The sequence below is a fragment of the Malus sylvestris genome, chromosome 3 (assembly GCF_916048215.2).
Source record: "Malus sylvestris chromosome 3, drMalSylv7.2, whole genome shotgun sequence".
NCBI lineage: Eukaryota > Viridiplantae > Streptophyta > Magnoliopsida > Rosales > Rosaceae > Malus > Malus sylvestris.
The window spans coordinates 22,156,022-22,168,930 of NC_062262.1; the positions used below are offsets into that span (position 1 = coordinate 22,156,022).

At 42.9% G+C, this 12,909-nt stretch overlaps 1 pseudogene; it reads left to right on the top strand.

Moving 5' to 3' along the window:
• The window catches only part of LOC126617065 (protein pleiotropic regulatory locus 1-like), a 42,013-nt pseudogene extending 30,312 nt beyond the window's left edge, over positions 1-11,701 (top strand).
• The last annotated feature ends 1,208 nt before the right edge of the window (positions 11,702-12,909 follow it).

The window sequence follows — 12,909 nt, forward strand, 5'->3', positions numbered from 1 at the left end:
ATCCCCCTCAATGTCATAATCATCACTAGCATATAGCTTAGTGGATTTGTCAGAAGATTAGCTAAATCCATTTCTGACCTCTAAATAATTACATCAAATGCAAATGCATAAGTTATTTAGCTTAATGCCCTCATAGCTATGATATCACACACAATGAACCAACTAGTCTCTTCCACAAATAGTGAGATATCTCAAACCAAACAAAGTGATCTCTTCCATAAATAGTGGAATATCTCAAACCAAACATAGAGTCACATCCATATAAAATGGGATATAACAAAGAGGTTGTTAAGCCTCATTATCATTTTCAATGGCTATCAACTCATGTTCCCATCCAAAATGAACCTGCATATCTATTTAAGATATATGTCTCCAAAATATAATATTAACCGGTATAATATTTACCACAAGCATCGTTGTACTACAAACATAATTGATTGTATCTTAAGTATATTTAGTGCTCAAAATATACCTCTGTAGTAATCTATGAGAGATTTTTCGAGTACTTCGTTTCCACCAATTAAGTGTTAGTCCCACAAGACAATTGAAATTAAATTTTAGTATCTCTTCATATGCTTATTAGTATTCCACATGGTTTGTATTTGAGTATACTTGTTCAATATGGCATGTGAAACATCTTGCAAACACATTAGATGCATAAAAAAGGTAGTTCACATGATTGTTAGCACCACACAATGTAATTAAGATTATCACAGAAATACATCAATGCTCACGTATGTCCCTTCCGATAGCTTTTAATAAACCTTGGTGTTTGAATACTTGCTAAATTTGTCCCATGTGTCTCTGTATCAAACCATTTTTTTTAATTTTTATTATTTTTTATTTTTATGAATGGCTCTCTATCCCCCACAATTTGAATGATGTCAAGTAGCCCTTCTCAATCTTAGTGATCACAATCGTCATCACAAAATGTATAATTTCTTCTTAATTTGTAGCAGCTCTAATGAAAACATCACAAAAACTCAAACACAATTAATTAGCTCCATACAAATTTGGTATTGCTTTCAAGCATTAAATATACATCGAAGTAAAGCCTTATCATTTTAACAACAAGGCTAATATGTAAATCAAAGTAATTCAATTCCATAAATAAATTGAATAAATAACCCCAACAAATTAAAGATATAAAGACATAACTTTCAAGTATTCAACAAATATCTCATACATATTATAGAACCTACTCAAGACATCAACTTAGCATATCAAATTTGAAACCATTTACTTATCCAAAGGATATAAAGCCTTCTTTAGTAGCTCGCTTGCCATACTTGTGGATGCAAATTTCTTCCTCCTCGATCTTGGACGATTTTGCACCTACAAAACAATTAACACCTTAGGTTAAGGCCAAGAGCCTCACGCGCCCACGATGAATGGGGGGGGCTTTGGCCGAAGAACCTCCGATGCCAAAGTTAGAATTTAGAGAGAAAGAGTGTTTAGAGAATTTTGGGATTTTTGCCAAAGTGTTGGAATTGGTTTTTTGGTGAGAAATGAGAGTATATTTATAGGGATAGGAGGTGGCTAGGGTTTTTTGGGTTTGATTTAGGTTTATTAGGAGTTACCAAATAATTAAAAAGGGAAAATGGTGGAAAAGGTAGAGAATATGATAGGCTCTTTTTGGATGGGAATGGCCGGCCCTTGGTGTGATTTTTGGGGTATAATTTGGTGATGTAATTAGCCTTTAATATATTGATTATATTAATTGGTTGAGGATGTTATGGAATGTTTGAAATAAATGGCTAATTGAATAAGGAAAAAATGAGGTAAAAACATATATGGAATGAAATAGGTTTTGAATTGTTACCCATTTTGGGTACTCCTGCTTGGTTGATGGATGATTCTCCACTGCTCGCGTGTAGGAAACCCGGTATGCCTCGAGGGTATTTTTGTCCTCTTTTGTCCAAAAATCCATGTGTCGCCCTGTGAATATTTTTGGCTCCACAAATGCCCCCACACCTGTTGGGCTGCTCGCAGAAAAGGGCAGCAGGTGTAGAGATCTTCTTGCTTTAGGAAACTTAGGACTGCTTCCTATTTTGATGTAGATTCTTTCTTTAATAGGAAATTAGATCCTTCTAGGAAAGGGAAATAAATTTCTCTCAAAGCCTATTTAAATCCACCTTAAGTGGGTTATTAAATCAACTTTGGAGAGCGATTTATTCTACCATACAAGAGAGAGATAGCTTAGAGGATATTTGTTCCCCCTTCTCTAGCAATCTTCTACGTCTTGCCCGTGCAAAGGACCGTCTTTCGTTGATTTCTTCGTCTTCTTCGTGGATAGTGCTACCGCGGGGCAGCCGTCGGGGTGGTGCGGCACGTCGGCTGGCATGGGCCAGGAGTCGACTCGGCATGGGCCGATGAGGTATTGTGGCAGGGACCACTGCTTTAAGCTGCTCGACTTGGCTAGAACCAAGGGCAGCTTGTGTGGCTGGGACCTCGGATTGTGGCACTGGGGCGCAGTGTTAGGCAAGTCACATGGCTCATGTCTTTTTAGGCTTTTGGACATGACTCGAGCTAGGCTCGTGATTGAGAGAAATGAAGAGGTTGCGAACCTCATGAACTGCTGGAATGTTGGGTTGAACTTCCCTGCTAAGTACCACGAATGACGTTGGCTACTTTAACTCTTTTCGTCAGGAGAAACGTGGGCTGTTCCCAAAAGATGAGGGGAATAGGATCAAAGCGGATGCACTGGCTCGTCCAATCACTGTTGTGGATCCTGCTGCAACTGAAGGTGGGAAAATGGATCTTCTCTGCTTGCTCAAGAGATGCCGGCTGAGAAAAAACCAAAGACTTCTTTCGCTGCTCATGAGGGTCCGCTTGCTACCAAGAGGTATGTGATTGACATGACTTCTTCCAATGGAAATAAATGTAAGGCTGCTAGATCTGAGCATGTGGCGTCTTCCATGTTGAGAATGGCTAGTATAATTATGGATAAGATTACTCAGCGTAAAGGTTTTATCATGCCCCCAATGCCGAAGTATGTACCAGGACGTTCTTTGGGAGCCAAGTCTGGTTCACCTTTGTAGAGACTTGCTATTATGAAGAGTGGTAAGGTGGACTCTGCTGCTAAAGTGGCGCCAAAGCCTGCTCCCTTTGCTACTGAGATTGATTCGCCTCAGATTCAAGATCTTAAGCTTGTAATTTCTGAGCTTCGTTTCGCTACTTATGCTAAGAAGAGAGTGGATGAGCTGCAGCGCGTCCGTGTTAGTCTGCTTAAGAAGAAGGAACAACTGAAGGGTGAGAAAGATGGGCTTGAGATTTTAAGACATTCTCTATTTCTCCGGAAGACTTGCTTGCTTTTACTTTTAAGGCTTCCATTGGTGAAGTAGTTGGAGAAGTTAGTGCCCAGACTGGGGCAGCCAGGGGTGAAGCGTCGGATGATGCCGCTGCTAAGAGTGTTACGGCTGTTGAAGGTGTGGCGACCGAGTAGTCGTGGGATGTCCAAGCTGCTGTAGTGTAGTATTTTAGGTAGCCTTTAGGATTTTCTTTGTTTTTCCTTGTAGCTTTTGTTTTGCTTGAACTCCTTCGGCCTTTGCTAGTTGTTTATAAACATGGTTTCCTTCGTTTTTCTTCATCTTCACTTCTTTTGTTCATGCCCTAACCTTTAGACTTGATAGACCAGTGGCAGGCATGCTATTTTTTTATAAGCAGACAAACTCACGTAGCCTATGCAGCCGTAGGTGTTGGTGTAGAACTTTGCAAAGTTGTTAGTCATAGGGTTGGCAGCTGGATGCCTTACTTACAGAAGCAGACAAGTCCGCGTAACCACTAGGCTGTTAACCTTGACTTTCTTCAATTCCGTAGGTTGCGTAGCAAGTATCACAACACTTTAGGACTTGGTGTAGGTTGTTCTGCGCTTGGCAGAGGTGAAGCTTATCGACTACGTAGCATGTCGGCAGTGGATAAAACTTCGTATATGTGCGCTAGCTTGTTTAACCTTTCACAAGAATGTGCGGTTGTATAAGTCTAGTGCGGCTTCACTGCTCGAAGGGCAAGCCGTAGGCAGTCTTCCGGAATCCGTAGGCTACCTTAGTGCACTCGGTAGCAGCTTTAGGATTCCAGGGCGCCGTCCATCGGATGTACTGCGTAATGTGCCATCTCCGTCTCTAGGGCCCGGTTCCCCACGGATTAGGCCAAGAGACCCAAAATCCTTCAGTTAGCTAAGCCTTGAAAAAGACCATTACGACTACTTCTAGGAATCCCGGCGCAAGCCATCGTGCATCTAGTTATACTAGGGCAGCCAGGCTCATCCACGTCTGGATATTCGGAGTGTAAAGTTTATCCTCCAGTCTTGGAGAGCTGACCCATATGGGTATCGGAGAATTGGTTTACCCTCTCGCACTAGAGAGCATGGTTGGTCCCTCGGGGGGCGCAATTCCTGCGATGAGTCCCTAAGAAGGGCGCAGTCTTCTTTTGAAGTGCAGGAGTGATTAGTTGTTGTAAGCATGCAGCCAAGCCAAGTTGTGATTACTTCTAAATTCCTCATTGAAAAACGAGTGAAACGAACGAGAACTTTAGCTGTAAGGTAGGAACTGCATAACAACTGGATAGTCCTCAGCTTGTGAGGTGGTGCCCGTCGAGCTTATTAAGTCTTCGGGTTTTGATGTAGCGGAAGGTCACACATGGTACTTCTTCAGATTGTAGGTCATCCATTTCTTTTCAATCTTTTTGCCGCTTCATGGTGGTGAGAGTGTAATTACTCTTGCCCCCTACTCTGCTGATCTTGTACGGACCTTCCCAGATGGGATCCATCTTTTTGGAGCCTTCTCTGTCGGCAGTGATGAAGGCTTTTCTGCGTCGTCGACATGCAAATGCCAGAAGTCTCCATCGGGTGGAGTAGGTGCAGCTAGAGTGTGCTCGGCTACTTCTGAGGCATCGTTGGGCCGCTCTGTTGCGTCACCTAGGCTCGGCGTGAAGACGCAGTAGGGAGCTGTGGAGATGGGGCCATGTCATACGCAACAGGAGATGCTCAACTGCCGGTATTGGGCCACTCTAGAGTTGAATCATTGAGCAAGGGTCGGCTAGGGTCGTGTGATGCGCAGCAAGAAATGGTACTCAACTGCCGGTACATGTTGCTCCTATGTAGAATCTTTTAGGGTGACGAGGATAAAACTTGCTTTCGAGTGTGTCCTTCCAGTGTTGCGTTCGTCAGAAAACTTTACATCCGCCAGGGTCTACGCCTTTATCGTCGCGCGTCTGGATTGGGCAGAATAGTACGTCATTAGGATGATTGCATGCGTTTGAAAGTAAAACTTGTGCTTCTGGGTTGCAACAACTATCGCCAAAGTTAGCTTTTGAATTTTTAATAACATCGAGGAGAGCTTTTGAACTGTAGAATACAGGTAACTGTGGAATACAGGTAGTCGGGCCCCCATCTCATCTCGCATGATGGTAGAGCTTATTGCTACTTTAGATACCGTCAAACATGTGAATAAGTCCTCCGCTACTTCTAGGGAGGTGATGTCAGGTACTTCTTCAAGTCCTTGAATGTGCATTGGCGAGCCTCATCCCAAAGTGCATACTTCTCTGCCAAAGCAAAAGAGTCTGCCAGAGTTAGATCTTCTTTCATGATCAATTTTCCGAATAGCGGGTGGTCTGCTGGAAGTCCTTTTTGGAAGGCTGCTCTAGCTATCGAGTCGTTGCATCCGACTATTTTTGCCTTCTCTACTTTGAACCTCCTCACATAATCGCGAAGTGACTCCTTTGGGTTCTTCTTGACGTTGAACAAATGATCAGATTTCTTTTTGATCGAGCGATAGGATGAATATTCTTTGGTGAAAACCAAAGAAAGTTCGTAGAAATTCCGGATAGATTGTGGCGGCAGGGTGTAGAACCAATCTTGCACCTCGCCTTGTAGAGTGGTGGCGAATATCTTGCACATAAGCTCATCGTTGTTTCGATAAAGGATCATTGCGCTTCGGTAGCGCTTTAAGTGTCTCTCCGGGTCTTCATCCCCTTTGAAAGATGTGAAATGTGGCATGCTAAACTCTCGTGGAGGCTCTGCCTGCTCGATCTCGTCCGTGAAGGGTGACCTGCTTATGTTGGTCATGTTCCGTCGTAGTGCCTCGTCGGTGACCTCGTTGCGTTGGAAATCATGCAATCGCTTGGTCAAGAGTCTCTCTACTTCTTCCTGAATTTGCCTTTGTTGGGGTAGCGGAGCTCTCAGCTGCCCCCAGCCATGACTTGCTGGTCTAGGCTGCTCTTCCATGTGTTTGGCTCGTCTACGCCGCAGATGCAGTGCATGTGGTGCGTTCCTAGCAGGCGAGCGAGTTCTTCGCAGGCTGCTGGTTGAACTTGAGCTGGATTGAGTGACTGCTTCTCTCCGTCCGTCGTGCTACCTACTCTGATGTGAGGTGGATGATGCTCCTTGTGGGCTTAGCCGCGAATGAACACTTTGTCTGGAAGGTTGCTCATGTTGACTATCGGAGTGTGACCCCAACCGTGAATGTATGCTCATCCGTGGGCCTAGTCGAGAGTACACGCTCCTCCGCGCGCTAAGACGGGAGTATACGCTATCTCGGAGGCCCAATCGGGAATGTACACTGCCTGAACGTTCGGCACGTGGCTGGTCGAATGGCTGCTTGTCGGGACGCTGCTAGAAAGGTTCGTCTGCCCTTGTCCTACTTCGGGATACCTCGTCCGGGGCACGTTGGATCCCGATGCGTTGCAAAAGTTGATTCACCAAAGTTGTCTGTTGTGCAAGGGCGCTCGTCAACTCTATGACTTGTCGAGACAAGTGTTGTTCGCCATTTGGATTGGAAGAGCTTGGAAGGAATGCGCCTCCTTGGGTAGTGGAAATGTGGTAGACTCTGGGCGCGAGATTTGAATTAGGAAATGTCAAATCCGTGAAAAAATATGGTGAGAATGCCCCCGGCTCGATGGTAGGTCCGGATGGTTGAGATAGTCTTGGGTCGACTTGGGCTGCTTGGAAAGCCACTGGAGCAGGATGGGTCGTGAGAGTGGGCTGCTCGTCGGGGGCAGGCTGGGTCACGAGAGCAGGTTGCTCGGCAGGAGCAGGCTGGACCATGGGAGTGAGCTGCTCGTCGGAAGCAGGTTGGGTCACGAGAGCAGGCTGCTTGGCAGGAGCAGGCTGGGCCACGGGAGTAGGCTGCTCGATGGAAGCAGGCTGGACCACGGGAGTGGGCTACTCGTCGGGAGCAGGCTGGGTCACGAGAGCAGGCTGCTTGGCATGAGCAGGCTGGGCCACAGGAGTGAGCTGCTCGACAGAAGCAGGATGGACCACAGGAGTGGGCTGCTCGACGAAAGCAGGCTAGACCACGGGAGTGGGCTGCTCGTCGGGAGCAGGCTGGGTCATGAGAGCAGGCTGCTTGGCAGGAGCATGCTGGGCGGCAGGAGTAGGTTGGGCCGTGAGAGTGGGCTGCTCGACGGAAGCAGGCTGGACCATGGGAGTGAGCTGCTCGTCGGGAGCAGGCTGGGTCACGAGAGTAGGCTGCTTGGCAGGAGCAGGCTGGACCATGGGAGTGAGCTGCTTGGCAGGAGCAGGCTGGACCATGGGAGTGAGCTGCTCGTCGGGAGCAGGCTGGGTCACGAGAGCAGGCTGCTTGGCAGGAGCAGGCTGGGCCACGGGAGTGGGCTGCTCGACGGAAGCAGGCTGGACCACGGGAGTGGGCTGCTCGTCGGGAGCAGGCTGGGTCACGAGAGCAGGCTGCTTGGCATGAGCAGGCTGGGCCACAGGAGTGGGCTGCTCGACAGAAGCAGGCTGGACCACAGTAGTGGGCTGCTCGACGAAAGCAGGCTAGACCACGGGAGTGGGCTGCTCGTCGGGAGCAGGCTGGGTCATGAGAGCAGGCTGCTTGGCAGGAGCATGCTGGGCCACGGGAGTGGGCTGCTCGACGGTAGCAGGTTGCTTAATGCGCAGTGCATGTGAATGCGAGGCTTGGGCTTGGGTCCATGTAAACTTGGATGGCACGGCTTGGGTCGTGGTCTTGGTACCGTGAGCCTTGGATGGCATGGCTCAGGCCGTGGTGAAAGCTCTATGGACCTCGCCACGAATGGCTACCGAAGTAGCCACCGCGGTGGTTCCCATGGTGGCTGTGGTGAAGGCACCATGGACCTCGCCGTGGGTGGCTACCGAGGTAGCCACCGCGGTGGTTCCCATGGTGGAAACTCGTGGTGGTGATGCCGCTCCCCTTATTGTCGCATTTTGCCTCACGGATCTCCGCACTCCCATTTCTTGAACACTAGAATTTTCACTTATGGAATTTTCTAAATTTCTAGCCATTATATTTTGCTTATACGTTTTATCAAAGAACCTTTGCAAGTAAAAAATTCTCATAATAAGAACGTATGAAAAATATTCAAATGGACTAGAAAATAAAGAAAAAACCTTTTTTTGTGCGAGAGTCTTCTACGAGTATGGATTTCAACTCTCAATGAAAGCACCAATTTGTGGATGCAAATTTCTTCCTCCTCGATCTTGGACGATTTTGCACCTACAAAACAATTAACACCTTAGGTTAAGGCCAAGAGCCTCACGCGCCCACGATGAATGGGGGGGGCTTTGGCCAAAGAACCTCCGATGCCAAAGTTAGAATTTAGAGAGAAAGAGTGTTTAGAGAATTTTGGGATTTTTGCCAAAGTGTTGGAATTGGTTTTTTGGTGAGAAATGAGAGTATATTTATAGGGATAGGAGGTGGCTAGGGTTTTTTGGGTTTGATTTAGGTTTATTAGGAGTTACCAAATAATTAAAAAGGGAAAATGGTGGAAAAGGTAGAGAATATGATAGGCTCTTTTTGGATGGGAATGGCCGGCCCTTGGTGTGATTTTTGGGGTATAATTTGGTGATGTAATTAGCCTTTAATATATTGATTATATTAATTGGTTGAGGATGTTATGGAATGTTTGAAATAAATGGCTAATTGAATAAGGAAAAAATGAGGTAAAAACATATATGGAATGAAATAGGTTTTGAATTGTTACCCATTTTGGGTACTCCTGCTTGGTTGATGGATGATTCTCCACTGCTCGCGTGTAGGAAACCCGGTATGCCTCGAGGGTATTTTTGTCCTCTTTTGTCCAAAAGTCCACGTGTCACCTAGTGAATATTTTTGGCTCCACAATACTTGCTAAAAAAATTATTAGTGCAATCATAAGGAGTTGAGATCATATCCATTATATATAAACACTATAACATATAACTTGCTCCCATGACCAAACCCACAAATTTAGGAAAATCTCAAATAAATACATGAATAATCACATACCTTAAAGTAGATGGTCATATCACAAAAACGTCAATTTCTACAAAACCTTTCATCATGAGGGGATTTGATGACTTCCGAAAACTAATCTAAGCGTTTTTGAAATCACTTGATAAAACTCATTACTGATAAAATGAAAATTTCTTTTAGCTCCTGGAAACTTGTTTGAACACCCCTACAAATTCATGGTAATAAAATAACGTTAGAATATAATCTCATGTCATAACATGTTGTAATTCTCATTCAACATGAATACTCACATAATATATGAATATAATAATTCAAAATAATATTAATCAATATACTTAATTGGTATAAACTAATTAAAATTTGGTAACCCCCACATTAAAGCTATTTAACCAAAATGGAGACAACCCCCACAATTTCTATTTATATTTTATTCAATATGAAATTCATAGGTCCATTAACTCTTGTTAAATAACTATCATCATCTTAATCAATGAGAAAAACTCCATCAATAAAAAGCATGCCATATCTTAATAATTATCCATGAGCAAATAAGCAACCAATAAATGCTTGTAAATTTCGGCCTTAATCTGAAAGCAATCACTACGTCCAGCACGTTTTGGATGTGACAAAACCACTTATAAACCAATATTTACATGCCTTTCCCGTTGACTATAACTATAAGGTATCATGTTCACAATAAATCATTGTAATTTTAACTTAATAGCAAAGACAATGCAGGTCACTTATCTGTAAATTCCATATATAATGAAACGAACTTTAAACCCAGCTCATCTGAATTCTCCAAGTAAGACCAATATTAATAAAGGACATAAAATACCGAAATTGATCTCATAGTGCAAAATTCTCAATAATAACCGCACAGATCAATACGAATTTATAATCAAAATATTTTTCAACTCGATGTAGTGATACATGATCGTATAACTTTAAATTTGAAAAGAGAGAGAAAGATCTCCAGCAAATAAGTGAAGAAATAAATATATTGCATATAAGAATCTGAAAAGCATGATACTTTCATATATGTGTATATAAACATATAATAATGACACTTATTATTTCGAATAGGAAAGTTAAATCAACATAAATACATTTAATTCAATAGATCCAAGCAATAAGTGGTTTTGCACTGGCTTTGCTAATCGGACAATCAAGATATGTGATTTGGCATCCAATGGGCTACAACTTTCATTTACGAGACATATTGAGTAGATAAGAGGCATTGTCGTTAGCACCATGCATCCTTATTTGTCCTCCACTGGCGATGAAGGTCAAGTTAATTGTTGGGACCTTGAACAAAACAAGTTATTTGTTTGTAGCACGGTCATCTAAGTGGTGTCAATAGCAAGACTCTTCATCCCACTCTTGACTATTTACTTACCAGAAGACGTGATAATGTATGTCGGGTTTGGGATATTTTTCTTAAGCATGTGCAAGTTCACGTATTGTCCAGCCATGAAGGTACAATTTGCTTCTTTCTCGCGAGGCCAACAAATCCACAATTTGTTATCGCACTCATGACACAACCATAAAGCTCTGGGAACTTAGAAATGTAAAAAACGTTTCAACTCTCACACACCATAAGAAATCATTGTGTGCAATGGCACAACATCCTAAATTAGATAAGGGGAATTGCTTTGCATCTGCTTCGACTAACACGATAAAGAAATTTAACCTTCTGATCGAAGGGAGAGTATGCACAACATATGTGTTTATACCATATTTAGGGCCTTGTATTTAGATCTCGTACAAATACTCGGAGGACTTAAATGTAATTATGTGATAAAGGAAGGGGCAAATATGTAATAAGTGAGGAGTCCTTATTCTATAAAATGACCCCTCATCCTCACAATTGGGGAGAGCCTCATTCTCACCCTCGGAGGCCAATTCCTAGGCCCTCTCACCCCCTTTCAAAGCTCTCACTCTCAGAGCTCTCTCTCCTTTAAAAAAATACATAATCAGTGTGAATGTAGCCCAAACCTTGGGGTGAACCACGATACATCTTGTGTTATTTACATTACTTGCAGATTCACGGTCGGATTTACATTGTTCCAAGACCTCCGGTTTTGTGCATCAACAATATGCTCTCCGAACAGAAAACCATTATTAACACCATGGCATCCAATGCAGATGGAGTAATGTCCACTGGAGGTGACAATGAACGTTTGTGGTTTTGGGATTAGAATAATGTTTCAATTTTCAACAATCCAAAGCAATGGTGCAGAGAGTGAAGCTGGAATTTATACTATTTCATATGACATCACAGTATGAGTCTGGTAAGTCCTAAAGCTGACAGGACAATCAAACAATCCAAACCTTCTTTCAAGGAAATAGGGTAGCATATCGTCTGCTATTTATGAAAACTTCATTCTCGATTCTACGAGAATTAAATGCAGAAACTAGACCTAAATGCCCATTCAGAAACTCATCCTCTTAAACTTAGGTCTCTTAACCCTAGAGATGTTCAGCGGTTCTAGGCTCTAGCTAGTATCTAAGTCTTCATGTGTAATTTTGTTTCCCAGTGATGATGGATGATCTAATAATTAGTAATATTTTATCGAATTTGAAATTGGTGTTGTTTTATTGAATAATACTACTTGTAGTTTTTACTTTTATATCACAATGTCCTTAATTGTTAATAATACAAAATAATTAAAATTTTACAACTCGAATCAATCAACAGGTGAAAAGAAATAATGAAAGGAATTTACATGAAGACACACACTCTTAACACTCACCAAGTCTTGCTTGAACCACCTCGTTCATATCACGTCCAATTGAATGTACATTTTTAATGGGTTTGTTAAGATTATTTGAGCATTTGATCTTTGGAATTTCTTGTACGAATTCTATAGTTTATTTGATCTTTTTGTCTAGTTTATATACAAAGCTTCTTGAAAATTTTGAAGGCCCTATGTGAAATCTAAACTAAAGTCATCACACTAGTGGTAGATTCATCAAGGAACAAAAGTGATATTAGGTGAACCCTTGAGGGCTGGAAAAGATATCGTTTCGAGCCATGTCATTATTTTCTGTTTTTTATTTCTTCAAATTGAAGAAAGTTGAGGTTCCACCACAAAACTAATTGGCACAATGGGGAGTAGCTCAACCTCTTATAAGTCGTTGCAAAGTTTTTCCTTTCACCAATGTGGGGCTCATTTACATTCATATATTCCCACGCCCCCTCATGTGTGGTGAATTTTCAAGCCAAACATGTGGACAACATAAATTGGGTGTCGTAGAGCATGTGTAGCCGTTGGGCATTTCACATGGGACAACCTGCTCTGATACCATGAAAATAGTTGGGATTCCACCATAAAACCAATTGGCAATATAATAGGTAGCCCAACTTACTTATAGCCCTTCTAAGGTTTCTACTTTCACCAATATAAGACTCTTTTAAAGTCACATCTGGCAATTATACATTTGTGAAGGTAAAAGAGTCTCACATCGGTGAAAGAAAAAAACCTTGCAAAAGCTTACAAGAGGTTTGGTTGCTCCCTATATTGTCAATTGATTTTATAGTGGAACCTTAACTTTCTTCATAGTATCAAAGCAAGTTGACCCATGTGTGAAGTTGAACAGCAGCACGTGCTCCACATCACGCAATTGTGTTGTTCACATGTTGGGCTTGAAAATTTGTCACACGTGAGGAGGCGTGTGAAAATGTGAGGACAAAGTCTCC